The following is a 19,845-nucleotide window of genomic DNA, read 5'->3' as shown; positions in this document are numbered from 1 at the left end:
ATCTAGAGATTGTTTAATTTCTATTTTTTAAAATAACTTTACTTATCTTTGATGGTGAGCCTGTATTAACCGTGCAGTAATAAACTTTCAGATTATGTTTATGCAATGTAATACAAACAGCTATATTAGCAGAATCTACATACAGAGTTTTTGTGATAAAAATAACAGCTAACGACAATGATTAGATAAGGTACATAGCAAATGACATTGTGTTGACCATGTCCTGAACCTTAAAGCTGAATGTATCAGCCCAGTTTCTCCGTTCCCTAAGATGATAATAATATCATTGACATTAATAATAATATACCCAAACACTTAATGTCTAATAGATGATTTTCTGAATGTTTATATGTATCACCTAACTTAATTTAACCCTGCCATTATCTAAGAAGTTTGCGCTATTATTATTTCCATTTTGGAGGAGGAAACAGAGGCCTTGAGAGGTGAGATAAATTGCCCAAGGCTGAACAGTTCCTAAGTGTCAGAGTTCCAACTTCAACTTTTCTCTGAAAATAATTATGTTATTTTAATTGTTTTTTGGTATTCTCTGTTGTCATTGGAATTGTGGGGAATTAAACAAATCCCATCTTCTTTTCTGGAAGAAAGAGAATATCTTTTCTGAAACCAAAGATTATTCTCCATGCATAATAACTACAACTTCTTCAGATGATATAGAAATTTAATCTTTTTTGGTCTTATCCTTTCAACATTGAGGTTTTTCTTCACAAATAAATATGTTGTAAACACTAATGTTCCAGCCAAGAAGTATCTAGAGTAGACATAGTTCTTGCTTTCAGAGTCTTAAAGATTTTCTAGAGTACTTATCAAACTGTAAGAAAACAGAACATTTTGTAGAGCCCCTCCATTTATTTCTATAGCACCCATTCTTACTTCCCCTTTATTCTCTGTGACTTTCTCTCACTCAGAGCAAAAGTCTGCGAAGTCCTGCATGATCTCCGCTCCCCACTGGGTCTCTGATTTAGTTTTAGCCTACCTTCTTCCATGCTCTTCTTCCAGATATCTACATGACTTTCTTCCTTATCTCCTTAGATCTCTTCTCAAATGTCTTCTTATCCATGAGCTTCATCTAATTATATTAAACATCGCAAAATCACAACCAAATGAGCTCTTCTTCTTTCCTATACTTTATCTGTAGCATTTACCAGTGCCTAATATTTATTGTAGTCATTTTATTTATTTTGTCTATGGTATGTTCTATCCCATTAGAATATAGGCTCCCTGAGGATAGCAATTTTTGTTTGTTTAGTGGGCTACTATATCTCTAGGGCCTAGAAAATGAGACGCCAGGGCTCTTGCACAGGGAACAAACTTAGTAAATATTTCTTAAATGAATGTTGCATAAAACCATCACTGTATGAAAATACTTTTATCTGTAAGTTCAGAGTTACTCAGGGCTAACCAGTATGTGGATCAATACTAGTAACTACCCTGTGACTAATTGGAATTTCTTATTTACTTTAGAGATTGTGTTTACTTTGGAACCATTAGGAAAATATTGGTTTGCCTGTGCATTGGTAAATTATTTTCACAATTTGACTTTGACCAAGAAATTTACTCAAAATTGGTTGTAGACCTAAATGTAAAACTCAAAACTATAAAGTCCTAAAAATTAACAGAAAAGAAAATTTAGATGACTTTGGGTTTAGTGTTAACTTTTTAGATATAACACCAAAGGCACTATCCATTAAATAAATAATTGATAAGCTGAACTTCATTAAATTTAAAAATGTCTCACGCCTGTAATCCCAGCACTTTGGGAGGCTGAGGCAGGCAGATCACTTGAGGTCAGGAATTCGAGACCAGCCTGGCCAACGTGGTGAAACCTCACCTCCACTAAAAACATAAAAATTAGCAGGGCATGGTGGCAGGCACCAATAATCCCAGCTACTTGGGAGGCTGAGGTAGGAGAATCACTTGAATCTGGGAGGCAGAGATTGCAGTGAGCCACTGCACTCCAGCCTGGGTGACAGAGTGAGACTCCATCTCAAGAAACAAAAACAAACAAACAAAAAATTAAAAATGTCTGCTCAGTGAAAGACACTTTCAAGAGAAGAAATAGACAAACCAACAAACACCTCTCCAAAGAAGATACACAGGTGGCAAACAGGCATTTAAAAAGGTGTTTCCCATCGTATGTCATTAGCGAAATGCAAATTAAAATGACAATGAGATACCATGACATACCTATTAAAATGGCTGAAATCCAGAATGCCAACAACATCAAATGCTAATCAGAATGCAAACAAACAAGAACTTCATTCAGCATTGCTAGGAATGCAAAAGGGCACGATTATATGAAAGACAATTTGACAGTTTCTTACCAAGCTAACCACACTCTTACCATATAAGCCAGCAATCATGCTCCTTGGTATTGACGAATGAGTTCAACTGTTTTGTCCATGCAAAACATTGTACATAATATTTATGGCAATTCTATTTATAATTGCTAAAACCTGAAAACCACTAAAGTGTCCTTCAGTAGGTGAATAGACAAATACACATCCATTGTGTATCATTATGATACATCCAGGCAGTGGAATATTATTCAACACTAGAAAGAAATGCACTATCAAATTATGAAGACATGGGGGAAAATTAAATGCTTAGTATTAAGTGAAAAAAGCCAACCAAAATGGCTACAAACTATATGACTAAGTACATACATGTGGCTTCACCATGATTCTTGGCTTTCTCACAACATAGTCACTTTATAGAAGTTAAATTTTTTATACGGTAAGTCAGATCTTCAAATATGGGTGTTTCAGTGAACAGGAGAGAAGCTGCATCACGTTTTATAAACCAAACCGAGACGTCATAAAAAGTCATTTCTATGATACTCTAATTACAAATTCATCTACATTTATAAGGAGGGTAATCTGACTCCATCTATTAATGAATGAAGTCAATGTCAGTCACCTTGTAGAAGAATACAGGAGGAGAATGTAGTTGCAACCATCTTTGAAGAATACAATCTGCCACAAAACTTATGTGAACCTGTATATATAGTTACTTTGATATCTTAAATTGAAATAAATATGAAGTTATCTTATCTCCAGGATGTTATACTTTATCACATTTTGATAATTATTTAGAAACAACATGCTTAGGATGTAGCTAATTCAGCACTTTGAGGAAAATTTATAGCATTGAGTGTTCACATAAAACAGAAACAATAGTATATTCTTAAATAATTATGTGTCTTCCACATTAGACATTTTTTGAAATTAAAAAAAAAGCAAATTAAGCCCAAACCAAGCAAGGAAGCAAACATTATAAAGGTCAGAGCAGAAATCAATAAGACTAAAACCAGCAAAATAATAGAGAAAAATCAATGAAACAAAAACCTACTCATTTAAAATATTAATAAAGCTGTTAAACCTTTAGTCTACTGATGAAGCAAACAAAAAGAGAATATGCAATTTACCAGTGTCAGGAATTAAAGAATGAACATAACCATAGATCCCGTGGATGTTAAAGGATGATAAGACAATTTTATGCAAAACTTTAAGATAACACAGATTTAAGAGACAAATTCCTTGAAAGATACAAACTATCAAATCTCACTCACAATGAAATAGAAAACCTAAATAATCTCATGTCTAATAAGAATTTGAAGTCACATTTTAAAAGCTTCTTACAAGGAAATCTCCAGGACTGAATGGCTTTACCGGCAAATGTTTAAGAAAGAACTAATATTAATTGTACACATACTTTTCCAATATATATAAATATATATAACACATATATGTATATATACATATACATATCTGTATATACTTGGAAGGCTGAGGTGGGTGGATCACGAGGTCAGGAGATCGAGACCATCCTGGCTGACACAGTGAAACCCTGTCTCGACTAAAAATACAAAAAATTAGCTGGGCGTAGTGGCGGGTACCTGTAATCCCAGCTACTCGGGAGGCTGAGGCAGGAGAATGGTGTGAACCCGGGAGGCGGAGTTTGCAGTGAGCCAAGACTGTGCCACTGCACTCCAGCCTGGGTGGCAGAGCGAGACTCCACCTCAAAAAAAAAAAAAATATATATATATATATATATATATATAGTGTGTATATATATATAGTGTGTATATATATATATAGTGTATATATATATATATATAGTGTATATATATATATATGATATGCCATTATTATCTTAGTACCAAAAGCAGTAAAGATGAACTTCCTCAGGATTTGCCTTTGACAAGAGGCATCTGAATGGAATCATACAGTATATAGCCTTAAATTTCTGTGTTCTTTTGTTTAACATTTTCTTTGAGATTTCTCCATATTGTTGCATGTGTCTGTAGTTTGCTTCATTCTATTGCTAAGTTGTATTCCGTTTTATAGGTAAACCATAATTTGTTTATCTACTCACCAGATGATGGATATTTAAATTCCAGGATTGATACAAATGACCATTTAAAATATGTTTAAGTCCTTATTAAGATATATGACTAATAGAAAAGAGATGCTGATGTACAATGCAGCCTGCTTGCAATCTGTAATCTGTACGCTATATTCAAAAGAGGTAAAATTACAATAAAGACAGGGTGAGGATAGAAAACTACCTATTAGGTACTATGCTGATTACCTGGGTAACAAAATAATCTGTACTCCAGCTCCCTGACACATGACATTTACCTGTATAAAAAACCTGCACATGTACCCCTGAACCTAAAATAAAAGTTAAATAAAAGGATACTCTAATAGTTTATACTATAATGAGCAGAAGCCAGACAAACGAAGCTTTTGGGGGCATGCTATTTCTGCTGAGTATTTTCAAGGTGATTGACATTCCTATAAGGGTATATAACAAATAGCCTTAGACGGTAAATTATTTATATCACTGCAAAGTCATTTTCAAGCTCAGATGTTTAAGTGCCTCATCTGCTGTCCCTCTTCCCCAAGTCACCTGCAAGTCATCAGAGAGTCAGCTGATCTTCTCAGGGTGGCTCCGTGTTGTCTAATAACTATCCCTCTAGATCATCTCCCAGTTGAAATCCTTGAAAACTCCTTTAGTCCTTAATATAAAGTTAAAAGGTATCATGTAACTAGGATACCCATTACCTTTCCAGATTTACTCTCTATATGTTTCACTTAAACGTCTTTAGTGCTCTGTTTCAGACAAATGATTTTGCTCATTTAAGAATATACTTTGACATTTTAAAATGTAAAACCATTGTCCATACGGTTTGCCCCACCTTGGAAGTCTTGACTTCCTCTGTGCCTGTTTGTCTGAATCTTACCTGTTCTTAATCTCAACACAAAATTATATTTCTAAACAATCTGTTCCTAACCTCAACCACCTGGGAATTATTTCTATTTATTCTTTTCTTATTCTGTATAATAATATTTAAATAATATATTTAGGCCATATGATACTGCAGAAAGTAATAGATTATTGTGGACATAGTGAAATTTTGTTGTTTGTTGATTTGTTTCTTAATTCTTTTCTTAGTTGCGAAATTCCCTACCACATAAACCTGTTCTGAAAGCAGAGTTGGCCTCCCTCTACAGAAGGTGAAAAGTCAAATACTCACTTTCCCAGACTCTGTTCTTGCAAGAGTGGTAGATCAGATGCAACCACCTAGGAATTTAAATCAAGACATAGCAAAGCAAAGAAGCCTGGGGAGGGGAGATTGTGTTCCTTCAGCAATGACATCAGCAGTGGCAACAGCAATATTCAGGTTCAAAAAACTACAGAGGCAACAATTTTAGCAATTGCCATTACTGTCTACAGTCACAGCTCTGCCCCAGAAAGCTCTGCCTCAGGTTCCCCTGCTCATGGTGACAGCTGCTCTCTTTTCACCTAACTGGTTTTGCAGAGCAGTTTTTTGTTTTTTGTTGTTGTTGGTTTTTTTTGGTTTTTTTTTTTTTTTTTTTTTGCTGTGATTCTCTCTGTCTGTCCTTCCTTTGATATTACCTATTTTATCCACATGTTTTTTGCCTTCTGATGTTTTGTTAACTACTCATCCATTCAATAAATCCCTTGTTCCGCTGAAATCAGCTTGCTGACAATGGAGAACTACTAATCCAGCACTTTCACATATATCACTACGTCCTTGCAACATTGCTTAGGTGGATATTAATATTCTCAGCTGCATATGAAGAAACTGAAGCTCAGAGAGGACATATAACTTGTCTAAGTCACTCCTTTGGCATGTATTATTTATTAAACATTATAGCACATAAACATCGAGTTTATCCTTCAGTAAGAAGACAATATTCAGAGAAAGTCACAAAAATAGCAGGTTGTGTTGCATTTCGAAGGGAAATCAAATAATTAAATTAGAAAAGAGAAGTGACATTTCTAATCCAAAGCAGAATGAAGTTCAAGGCCAATAACTGATGATACATCTGACGTTCTTTATGTTTCCTAATGCAGATGTTATTTTGGGCTGGTGAACTTTCTATTTTCTCTGCTGTAAATGGTGGCAAGGTAGGAAGGAGAGGTGAGAAGAGGTGAACAGTAACTACATGGAGATTGCCATTATGACAGGTAGTGGGCACACAGCATTGACTCAGTGGCCAGTAAACAACAGCTCTCCATACACAAGATTTACTGAGGACCCACTCGTCTTATAACAGCACTGTGTAGCCCACATCTTAAGACCACATCATTTCATTATGACTTGTTTAAAAAAAAAAAAACCCAAAAACTTTATGCACCAAAATTTGGAGATCACTTTAAAAAAATTTTTTAAAGCACGCACTTCTTCTCAAATAGTAGGAGGTAGCAGGATCTGATGAATATTTGGGAGCCACGTGCTTCTTTCATTTTATTAAAATCCTCATGGCAATGTCCAGTTCAGCATGTATGCCAGAATGCAAATGTTTTCCTGGCACTTTCTAAGAAATCCAGAAAGATCCAAATGAACATAAGAACTGGTGGGTGATAAGTGTGTCACAACCAGAATTATAGATTTTAGAGCTGGGAGGAAACAAAAGTTGCCTATTTTTAAAACATAAATTCCAACTGCTCAAAACCCTGTAGTTTCCAGGATTTAATTAGTGCTGTCTTTGAGGGCCTGTTAATGAGGTACAGAGACTTCTGGGTTAGGCTTTATTGGCATTCTAATAACATGTAGTACATATTTAAAGACTGTTTTGAGTGGGTCATTCCTTCTGATTTTTATGAAAGTGCAAATTCAATCAAAGGAGACAGTCAGCTATTATGGATGACCCCACGGAGGGCTCTTTCCAGCACGAGTCCCCAAAGGAAGTACATATTATGGGTAAGGAGCCCCTCCATTCATTCTGGTGTGCAGTTTCCTAGAGCTGAGGTGACAAAGTACCACAGACTTAGCTGCTTAAACAACAGGAATGCATCGTCTCACAGTTCTGCAGACCACAAGTTTGAGATCAAGGTGTCTGCGAGATTGGTTCCTTCCGAGGCTGTGAGGGAGAATCTGTTCCAGGAACCTCTCCTAGCTTCCAGGGGTTTGTGGATAATCTCTTCCGGTAGTTTGTGTCCCTCGTCATACAGAACTGTCACTCTAGTCTCTGCTTTCATCTTCGCCTGGTGTTCCCTCTGTGTGCATGTCTGTGCTCACAATCTTTCTTTATAAGAGTACCGATCATACTGGATTAAGGCTCTACCCTACTCTAGTATGACTTCATCTTAACTAATCAAATTTGCAGCAACTCTATTCCTAAAAATGATCCCAATCTGAGGTACAGGGGGCCAGGACTTTGACATGTAAGAGAGGGGTCACAATTCCACCCATAAAAATCCCCTCATTACAAACAAGTCAATCTCTGCTTATTTACCACTGGACATTTCAGTGTCTCCAACTTCACTTCCTTCTCTACACTCTCTTTCCGTTTCCTCTCTGCTTATGACAGTACAGAAAATTCATGACCCCTCTCAAGTAGATTTTTTTATACTGTTCTTTTGAAGCCTTCCTAGAAAACTACAGCCTAATATTAGTCTCTCCCTTTCCTGTCCACTCATTTCATTAATGGATTTAGCAGCTCTTGATCACTAGCCATTTTTGATTCTTTATCTCAAAAATTTGCTGAACTCTTCAGAGTGGCAAACACTATGTACTTAATTTGTTGTGCCTCATAATGTGTTCAGTAGGCTGTTGGATTCACAGTTCTGGAGCTCAGCAAAAATATGGCTGTCTCCCAGGCACATAGCAGGCCTTTGCTGTCTTGATTAAAGAGAAAAAACAGCAGAAGAGAAGAGAGGGAAAAGAAAAGAATAGAAAAAGAAACACACAAACTGTTTCTTAAGCTAAAGCTAAAGAAGTTGCTGGACATATGTTCTTTTGGAACATTTTGCATTTCAATTGAGAAAGTGGCTGCATTACAAATTAACATGGATATATTTAGCACAAAGAATATACTCCTGTACAAGAAGACTTTCATGACAATTGCAGCTATTAGACATTAAACTAGTTTGCAGGGCAGATGTGTTGCTACCTTTAGCCGTGCTAAAGTTGTTTGATTGCTAACTGACTTCGTGTTTCTTGTTATATTTATGAACCTGAATTCTCCAAAAAAAAAATCTCTTCATAGTAAATAAGGCATCATGAGCCATTAAATTCTAGATAGTATTGTCACAAACTTCCAAGAGCAGCACCTGAAAAAATGTGTCACTATGATTTCAGCAGTTCCAGAGATCTTATCCCCTCTAAGCTTTCTTTTGTCTTTATTGGCCTTCTTTGCGAATGTGGAATTTAATAATTCTTTTTCCTTCTAGTACTGATTAGTTATGGAAAATGCTTTACTAAATGTTTTCTGTCTATAAAATAATTTCATTGACTTTACAAGAATATGAATTTCAAAGAGGATTATCCTTAGACAACCGGGATTTCTATGAGGGCAGCAACTTTGTCTCGCACACTTCAGCACTTAACACCTGGCACATAATAATAGTCCAATAATTTTCAAAAACATATGGAAATTTTGAAGAAATTAATGGATGGGAGAATTCTTAGTTCCAAGGATAGATGAACGAATGGAAGAATGAATGAATGGAAGAATACATGAATGAATCTATTAATCAATTTTCTAAGGAAAATACTGCTTAGATTTGAAAGTTCTATAGCAAAGGATACAAGTGTTCTATTTACATTTTATATGTAATTAAATTGGAGCCAAATATCCACCAGGAGAACCTCTAAAGGGTCCTAGTTAGAATAACTAAAACAAACGAATAAAAAAACCAAAAAAAAAAACAAAGCTGGAGGTATCACACTACCTGACTTCAAAATATACTACAAATATATTGTAATGTAAATGCATAAAAATGGACACATAGACCAGGAACAGAGTAGGCAACCTAGAAATAAATCTAAATATTTACAGCCAACTTATTTTTTAAAAAGGTATCAAGAACTTACATTAGGGAAAGGGCAGTCTCTTTAATAAGTGGTTCTGGGGAAAGTAGGTATCTATAGGCAGAAGAATAAAACTAGACCCGTAGCCCTCACCATACACAAAAATTAACTCAAAATGGATTATAGACTTAAATGTAAGACCCAAAACTATGGAACAACTAGAAGAAAACGTACGGGAAATGTTTCTGGATACTTGTCTGGGCAAAGATTTTATGGTTAAGACCACAAAAGCACAGTAACAAAAGCAAAAATAAACAAATGAGCCATATCAAACTAAAAAGCTTCTGCACAGCAAGGGAAAGATCAACAGAGTGAAATGACAACCGTCAATTAGAGAGTAATATCCAGAATATAAAAGGAACTTAAACAACAGCAATAAAACAAATAACGAGATTTTAAAATGGACAAGGAATCTGAATAGCAATTTCTCAAAAGAAGACATACAAATGGCCAAGAAATATATGAAAAAATATTCAACATCACCAATCATCACAGAAATGCAAATTAAAACCACAGTGGGACATCATCTTACCCAGTTAGAATGGCTATTCTCAAAAACACCAAGGGCTGGGGGGGCGGGTGGGGGAGAGAAAACAAGGAAAAAAGAACATGCTGGCAAAAATGAAGGGGGGAAAAAAAAACAGTTGTCCCAAATTCTGGCATTCTGTGAAGTTACACTTTATATTGGAATTTTTTATCAAGAAAGAGAGTTAAGAAGAAAGGAAGGAAGAGATGGAAGGAAACAGGAAGGAAGGTGGAAAATGAGAGAAAGAAAAGAAAGAAATAAAAAAGAAGGAGGGAAGGAGAGAAGGAAGGAAGGAAGGAATGAAGGAAGGAAAAGAGAAAGAAACTAGGGAGGAAGGCACAGTGGGAGGTTTGGAAGTAAGAGGACAGTCAAGAACTCAAGCACTCAAGAACAATGCAATTATTGTATCAATATGAGTATATATTAGCTTAGCTTTTTTTTTTTTATATTTATACTGCTTAATTTTAAAGTTTAAAAAAATTGAGCCTGGAAAAATAATATTGATTCATTCTTATTAATATAGAATAATTCCAATATTGGTAGAGAACAGTACCTTTGTAAATATAAAACAAATAATTGGTATCATATGACTTTATTCTAGTGCAGCCCATTCTCAAAATCTGTGAAATTGTCAGTCATTTTCTACCTTAACGCAAAAATACAGCCTGAGTTTTCAAGAGAATAAGAGTCATCCAAACACAAGAGTAGAATATTTAAAATACTACCAGAAGACATTGGAAGCATCATTATTAACAAAAAAGAAAACACGCTGGGTGTCACTTAAATTAATAGTAATAGCAATAGCTGATATTTGCTAAGCACTGACTATAGCCTGGACTTCCTGTCTCTAGGTTGACGTGATTTTCATAGCAAGTTGCACATGAAGGTTCTGTTTGTATCCCCCTTGCTGCTGTACTTCCTCCACTGTGGAGTTTACAGAACTGGAATTGCCCTCTGTTTGTGCAATATATCATAATCTTCATTTAATTCCAGAATGGTTAAATTCAAAAAGAATTAACTTCAGTTTGTCTCAATTTTAGAAACTTAAATACAGGACTTTTAAGTGCAGATGCAGGTTCTGGGAATTCAAACAGCTATGGAATTAACACCTTCAAATAGTGACTGGTGTCTGCTGGGATTTTTTTTTTTTTACTTTTTAGTTGAGAGAAAGGGGATTTTACAAACAGCACTGGAAGTGTTGCAGAGTTTCATGAGGTGGTAGATAACATATGGAAATAAATCTAACTTTACCTCATCAATACAAATCATGAACAACTCCTTCCATGTCTTGTAGGGTGATGGTCTGTGTTGCTAGCTGGTCTTCTCCAGCTGTTGGCTTTGAGAGCTGCAGAATACATGGCTGATGTGTGGTTAAAAGCATTAAGTTTAGATACAGAGACTTTTGGTAGTGGATCCATTTGTTCTTATTGACCACGTGATGCAGAATATATTACGTAAATCTATTTCTTGGGGCTTCAGTCTATAAAAAGATGTTGGTAACACCCAGCGAGGCTGAAGTTGAATAGCAGATGAGACGATGCATGTGAGAAATCATAAATAATAAGGTGATCCACAAACTTAAGATACTCTGTTTCCCATGGAAATGTTCTTGACTCACACTTTGCAAAAAGTCATTATTTACAGTTCCGATAGCCTTGGGCTACTCTGACTTGGAATTGATCTACTTGGCATTAGCCAAGAAATATTGAACCCGAAGAAGGTTGTTCAGATGCAGTGACAATGTCTGACTGGCCACGATCATTTTTTAAGTTCTTTCATAAGGGAGAATTTGCATAAACGAAGGCTTAGTCCACTTTAAAGACCTTAGTTCTGAATTTCATTATAGTTGGGACTATAATGAAAGAAAAGTCAAAGTAGATGAGCACATTAAGTTTGAAAATAGTGTTGTCATTTTTCCACGTTTTTGTTTCAGCTTTCCTGTGATCTGATGACCCCAGACATTTTTGTCTTTATAAATAGTAATAGCTGAATTTTATGTTTCATAGAGTCAGTTAAACTATCTCTATGTTAGAATGTTCAGTCCCTTTATGTGGGTTGTAATTACTGACGTATTTGTGTTTATTTCTACCATTTTTTTTGCTTTTACTTTTCAATTTTTTGTATTTCCCCTCTTTCTTCTCTCCCTTTGTATTGTTTGTGCCTTTTTATCTTTTTTCATTTTTCTCTTATACTTCTATAAACTTAATTATCGAAGTAAACGCAATCAGAGTTGTTACCGTCTTCCAGGACAGTGCAAATCTCTGTAACTTACAAGGCTTGAGTTTCATTTGCCTTGCTCCTACCTCAGGACTCAACACTGTTTTGTCCAGAATTATAGCTTTAAATATCTTTATATTTTAGTCATAATTAAACCAGCTTTTATTATTTTATCTAATTAGTTTTTGTTTCTTTTTTTGCCTTTTATTTTTGATTTAAAAACTTTTACCAATTATAATTTAATTTCTTGCTAAAATGCCTTCTTTAGGATTTCTTAATAAAATGGTGAATATTATCAATTCTTTTAATCTAAAAATCTTATTCAATTTTTGAATTTTTTGAAACTTTCTTTTATTTGAAACACAATTCATCTTTGAATAACACAGAGATTGGGGTACTGATCTACCACATAGTCGAAAATCGCTATATAACTTTTGGCTTTCTAAAAACTTAACTACTAATAGCCTGCTGCTGATCAGAAGCCTGATTGATAATATAAAACACCGATTCACAGAGAGTTTGTATGTTCTGTGAATTACATACAGCATTCTTACCATAAAGTAAGCTAAGGAAAAGAAAATGTTATTAAGAAAATCATCAGGAAGGGAAAATATATTTACTACTCATTAAATGAAAGTGGATCATCATAAAGATCTTCATTTTCATCTTCACGTTGAGTAGGCTGAGGAGGAGGAGGTAGAGGAGGGATTGGTCTTGCTGTCTCAGGATGGCAGAGGCAGAAGAAAATCTGCCCTTAAGAGGACTCCTGTAGCTTAAATCCATTAGTTGAAGTTCAATTCTATCTCTTCATATTTTTGCATGCTGATCTACTCCTTAGTTTATTGTATATATTATTTTGGTAATCAGATATTTTTATTTTAGTCCACTTTAAAGATAACTATTTCCTAACACTTATCTGTCAGTGTCAGACAACTGTTGGTCTAATTGTTATTCCCGTTGGTTAAATTGTCTTTTTATTTGACTATGTTCTAAATAATAAATAACCATATAATCTCTTTGCAACAATTCTTTCACAATTTGACTAAGATTCATTTTAATAGTTTTTTTTCTTTAATCTTGCTTAATACATGATGGACTTCTGCTCCTGGAGAATTAATGGCATTCTTAATTGACAAATAATAATTGTGTATATTTATGGGGTACAATGTGATGTTTTGATCAATATACATTGTAGAAATATTCAACCAGTCTAATTAAGGTAGCTATCACCTCACCAATTTATTTTTTCTTGTGGCGAAAACATTAAAATCTATTCCTTTAGCAGTTCTGAAATCTAAGTCTGAGAATTTTTAGTCCTTGTCAATTTCAGTAAATTGCCTTCTCCACTCCCTATTAGCTTCTTACAGATGTTGCAGTATGCCACTCTCTTGTCAATTCTTTTCTCACTGTATTCTGCATTTTGTCACACTGTGCTAAATTCTATACAATTCCAGCATTCTATCTTCACGTTCATTAATTATCTCTCCTGTGTCCAATGAACTAACCCTTTCTTTTAGTCTAAATTTCTATTACTTGTTTCTATGCAGTCTATCTGAGTCTTTTTCAAAACTGCTGGTTCTTACTTTTGAAGTATCTTTTCCTTTGCTTGTGGGTTCAATTATTTTTAAAGTTTTGGAATTCTGGTTCCAGTTTTCTCTGCTAAGGGTGCATTTTTTACAGGGAGGAATCTCATTTGATAATGTCTAGTTCCTGAGGGCACTCTGTTGTCTTGCTATTTTTGACTTAAGAGTCTCAGCTTGCTATTTTATGAAACATATAAATAGTATTAATTCAAAATTCCAATCCTGATGCTGCTTGGCCGGTGAACACAAATTATTAGACAAGATGCCTCTCAGTCTCCAAGGCTGAGACGGACAAACTTCTAACTAGTTATCTCTGTAAGCTGGATTTTTAGCTTTCCCTACGTTATAGAAGGTAAATTATTATTCAACCTGATCAGAAGATGCCCCTTCCCAATCTTATTGCAAGCCTGGCATTACTCTACTCCATATGTGGCCCCTAAAACCAAATATGCAGACTATCAGAGTTATGTTCACTAGATTTAAGTTCTGCCTTTATTCTTGGTCCTGAAAATTTTTATTATTTCTCATATTTAAGTTCTTCCTTTACCCTTGGTCCTGAACATTTTTATTATTTCTCATAAACTCATCCAACTGTCGACAAATCTTTAAGGATTTTAATCGGTTATATTTAAGTGTCTTGCAACAGTGGGGTTCCAGTATATGTTGAGTCCTAGTGATTGGAAATACACACACACACACACACACACACAGAGAGAGAGAGAGAGAAAGACAAAGACAGAGAGAGAAATTTCTATTACTACTCTCTTGTTGATTTATCTTTTTGACTGTCAGTGATTTTGTTCCTTAACAACTCCTTTTAGACCCAAAATCGACTAAACTGACCATTGTCCAAATCTCCATCACATAAGAGGTTGAGAAATAAGTATTTTACGTTCAGTGTTTTTCATGAAAACCTCTCCAAGAATATCTCAAACAACTAAGATGAGTCAACCTCTACTGTCAGATGATCTAAAAATCAATAAAAATATCTCAGATGATACATTCAGTTCTATGGATTTCACTTCCTGACTCAAATAAATCTCAAGTAATTGGTCTCCCAGTGAGAAGTGAATATCCACTAAAGCACTTTAACATACAAGAAATAGTTTTCACCTTCGCAGATGTGTTCCTTGTTCATCACATGCATGAGTTATCTTTCAGCCAAATCAGCTCTGACTTCTGAATCCTGGACATGTCATCATTTATTTGGTCTGATTAGTCATTCAGCAATGTTAATACTTATGTATTTCTCTTAAGTATTAACATGAAGTGTTATAGGACTTGATGGTGCAGGCCATGTTTCTTTAACAAAGAGACACAAATGTCGGAGGCTTAAATAAGATAGAGGTTTATTTCTCTTTTATGTGAGAGATCAGAGGCAGGCAGAGAGCTCAGGTTGTCGGTGTGGCTCAAAAACATGAGATCATTCAAGGACCTCGATTCCTTCCATCGTTTTGCTCCTGTATTCCTCTATGACATTGTTGCTATCCATGGGGTTGGAGCCTGGCCATGGGTCCATCCACATGGAACAATGTGGAAGGTGCGTGAAATAGAAAGGGAGGATTTCCTTTCAAGCAAGCACACATCATTTTCATTTGAAATTTTGGGTGCCAATTAATTGCCAGCCACTCTAAGATCCAAGAGAGGCTGACAAATATGTAACCTCCAGTCCGTGATCTGGGTCTGGCCACCGCTTTCTTACTAGGGAAGAAAGGCATGGAACTCTGGGGCCAACTGGTAGTGTCCCGTGGCTTTTCCGGTGGCTTCCTATGGTGAGGGGACATGTGTGAGTCTTCTGCCCTGTGAAGCATCGCACTTCTGGGGGCGCTCTTGAGAGCCTGTGATCAGAGTGCATGTCCAGGCTCTTTCCACAGAGTCTCTTTCTGGGTGATAGTATCCTGCACACTTCCTCAGACACAGCGGGCACTGCCTCCGTCCTCCAGAAGTAATTGCTTTGTTCTCTTCTGGGACCCTGGCCTTGTGACACATCTCAGCCTGATAGATGATGGGATCTGGAGTCAGATGGTTTGAATTCAATTCCCTGGCCTGCCCATTGGTCGTGGTGTGCTGCACGATCCTGGACGTGTGCTTCCGTTTCCATATATGTGGTCAGATAGGAATGGTGATGATACCTGTCTCATACTGTGGTCAGGAGAGTTTGGTTATGAGGAACAAATTAGACACTCTCCGGAAACTGGTGGAACAACAACAAGGGAGTATTAGTTGGACTCCCCAGGATGCGGAAATGCATTTTACTCTTTCCAATCCTTCTCCTTACAAACTACTCTGTCATTTTACCCCCCAAATCTTTCAGTGCAATCTCTGGGAAATATAATATATTTTCTTCTGATCTTTATCCTCAATTAAAACTCATTTTAGTTTAAAAAAACACATTTAAAAATTGGTCTTTCAATATTAGCCTTATTAGACTTGGTGTTATACTTAATGAAAGAAATTGTTTTTAATGGCCACCTTTAAAACTCTGTCAATGTATAGTGTCTTGTTTCAGTTGGTGAGCAGCCTGGACTCGTTTTATTCTTTGCCTTGGAAGTCTAAACCAACCAGTCTGATTTAATATTATTTTGCATGGTAATCGTTACACGTGTCCCCCTTAAAAGCTCCTTGAAGGCAGGGGGAGAATATTTTTCTTCTTGTTATCTCTATAGTTCAGCATATTCTTGGCATACACAAGTGTTCAATAACATTGTGAACAAGCGAATGAGAAAAGCTTGTAACCAGATTTAAGTAACATTTTTCAACTCAACACCAATATACACTAAACCATGTTGAAGAGGACAATATTTTGCTAGGCAAGGTCTTTTAAGAATGTATGTGTTCAAAGATGAAAACCCAAATGACATTAAAGGGCGCTCCACTGGCAAGTCCCAGGAGGCAGTAGGTGAGCCATCGCTAGTTAAATTGTACTAACGCAAAACATTATAGCATTAGACTGCAGCCTGTAATCAATCCCAGCTGGAAGCCTGTATCAACAATTTTGTGTTTCTTGCCAGTTCCTTGTTAATCCCCTAAAAGGGAAGGTAAAAACAAGGCCAATAGCTTTTATTACGTAGGATGGTTTATCGATCCCAGCGATTCAAACATTTCACTTCACCCAGTGTGCATGCCAGAAATGTTTATTTCAGAAATGCTTAATTGATTAATTATGCCTTGTAACATAGATGGCTGATGAGTGAAAAGGAAATCCTGTCTATAGCTGTTATATGTCGTCTTTCATTTTTAAGATAAAATAGGTTTATCTTCCATTGAGCCTAGTGACAAAGGCTTTTAGGAGGAGAAGAATGATCCCTGTAAGCCTGTAACTTCCCCCCCATATCTTCCAGTTATGACTGATCAAATGAATATGAGCTGAAGCATTAACTCCCAAGTGTAGATTTTGAGATAAGCTTTGAACTCTTCTTCCTTGAAGGTCACCTGGTAGCGTTTATAGATCTTCCAAATTGATGTGTGTCAATGTAACTTTCACATTAACTAAAAATACAACACAACTTTCTAAAATTATTAGAACAACTATAAAAAAAAGTTGCAAAGCCTCTAGCACCAAATAAAACAATGTATTCTCTCTTTAGCACTAAAAATAAAACCCTAGACCTTTGAAATAGAATTTCTAATGAGTTGTCCATGAGCTGAGTAGAGGATAGGGGCACTGAAAGAATGATTTTTGTTTTCATCATTGATAAAAATAACAAAGCATTCTTCCATTCATTTTATGTGGTCAAATAATTTCAATATAATAAGAATTTATTGAGCTACTTGTATGTACTACAATTCTAGGAATGCTTTCTTCACGGCGCTATAATCTTTTGGGAAAGAAAGGGAAAAACACAGAGATGAGGTGAAACATGTTTTAAATGAGTCTTAATTTTTTTATTTTAAAACATAGTGTCCATTAAAGAAAATTTATCAAAATATGTATAAATATAAAGAAGAAAATTCAACATTCTTACTATGGAAATAGTTGCTATTAATGCATTATGTTGGTTATATAGGTGTGTATAAGATACATTCTGTTTTGTTTTGTTTTGTTTTGTTTTTGAGACAGAGTCTCACTCTGTCATCCAGGCTAGAGTGTAGTGGCACGATCTCAGCTCACTGCAACCTCCGCCTCACAGGTTCAAACAATTCTCCTGCCTCAGCCTCCGGAGTAGCTGGGATTATAGGTTTATGCCACCACTCCTGACTGATTTTTGTATTTTTAGTAGAGACAAGGTTTCACCATGTTGGCCAGGCTGTCTTCAACCCTTGGCCTCAAGTGATTCACCTACCTCAGCATCCCAAAGTGCTGGGATTACAGGCATGAGCTATCGTGCCTGGCCTACATTCTGATTTTTTAACTTCAATTTATATTATGGACATTTTACATGTTATTACATATTCATGAATGTTTCCTCATGATTGTTTACCAATCTATTTAACAGACATACCATAAGATACTTAATAGTAGCTGGGCTTTTGCGTTTGAACCTAAGTTAGAATTCAGATATGTTTTTGCAGTGTAACACTCTGGTGGGTTGAGCTCACCAGAAGCCGATTGGTGACATGTACCATGTCAAAGTTTTGGTAGAGAGATGTGCATGCTCCCTTAATATGCTGTGACACAATTCTCTGATTCATCATAAGGAGAAATGTCAATGCCTTGCATAAGACATAGGGGTTTAAATGCTCCCTGGGACATGGAGGGGCTGGCTGGTCAATGGCAAGGCATGGTAGAAGACTGTGGGTGAGCTGCATAATTCCTGTAGAGAAACTGCCTCATCATTCACAGCAGGATTTCCCAGAGGGTTGGCAGTATTGCCCAATGGGCCATTAAAACAATATGGTACAGAATCACCAAGAGATTCTGAAAATGTATTTACTTCAAGTTGATAAAATACAGAAAACATAGGCCATGTGTAAAACAAAAGATGTGATGGAAAATGAGTATGTTCACTACTGATTTATTGCTAATCAGCTCCAAATGCATCCTTTTTGTCTGCTTTGTGGAAGTGAATCTGGGTCTTTCATTTATTTATTTTTTTCTTTGCCGGCTGTCACGACGTTAAACTTTGTCAGTAGAGGGTGGTAGAGACGTCGCAGGAAGCATGGATTTTGTATTCTGGTTTTGGTGCTTGCCTGGCAGGCAGCCTGCAGGGTGCTCATCCTCTCTAGTGCCTGGCTCCTGCAGTGTGCAGGGTTAGATGCCTATCCTGGGATTGCCCATGGGCATGCTTTTAGCACTGAGTCTCTAGTGAGCACCCCACTATGAATGGCTTTCCCCTGCAGTTGAGAGGGTCCATTTACTGCAAATCCCTGAGGGTGGATTTCCATCAGGTTCTGCCAGTGCAGTACCACAGTGACTTACCTGCCACGTGGTGGCCCACAGCTGTGCCCTCCTCAACAAAGTCTGCACCTCAGCCTTGGGGGAGGAGGTGCACTTTCTTGGGGACTCTTTCTCCGCCCTAGGGCTAGTGGTGTCTCCTTATATCTTCTATTTCTAGATCCCTTAGAGTTCTCTTTTCTTCAGCCAGCCTTATTCCAATCCCCTGTTATGTTTAATAAATTCTTTATATTAAGCTTCCTCTGTTCAAGTTAACATGCAGCTTATCTCTTGATTGAATCTTTAAGGATACAATGAATCACCAGGGATTCAGGCAGAGATGTAAGAAGAGTGGACAAAAATATGAAGACAATGCATGGAAGAGGAAAATGAAATAATAAAAGTATATCTTCTTATATGACATTAAAGAACAGAACAGCATGGCACAACATCAAGTCAGGAAGACAGATCGCACGTAAGGAAGCCAACAGTCAAGTGCCTACAGAAAGCAAAGTGGCTCAGTTTCTGCTCAGTGGTTGAACAACCCAATGAAAACATTAAATGGCAATGTTACTTTTATATTAGTTTTTCAGAAATTATCTTACACATAGTAAAAATATTTTTAAAAAATCCTAGAGTACTGGCTACTCAAATAAGTTTATTTGATAAAATTCCATATTAAGAGGCATATTTAAGGAACACTACGGCATGATTTTAAAAGGTATGTTTCTCCAGAAAAAATGGATAGATGAGCTGCTCGATTTTTAATTTGCTGTCCTGGAACAGGGGACTGCCTGTTTTTGTATATAAAATATTATTAGAATACAGTGTCACCCAT

Source organism: Macaca fascicularis, chromosome 13 (genome assembly GCF_037993035.2).
Source record: "Macaca fascicularis isolate 582-1 chromosome 13, T2T-MFA8v1.1".
Lineage (NCBI taxonomy): Eukaryota > Metazoa > Chordata > Mammalia > Primates > Cercopithecidae > Macaca > Macaca fascicularis.
This window is presented reverse-complemented; position numbering follows the sequence as displayed.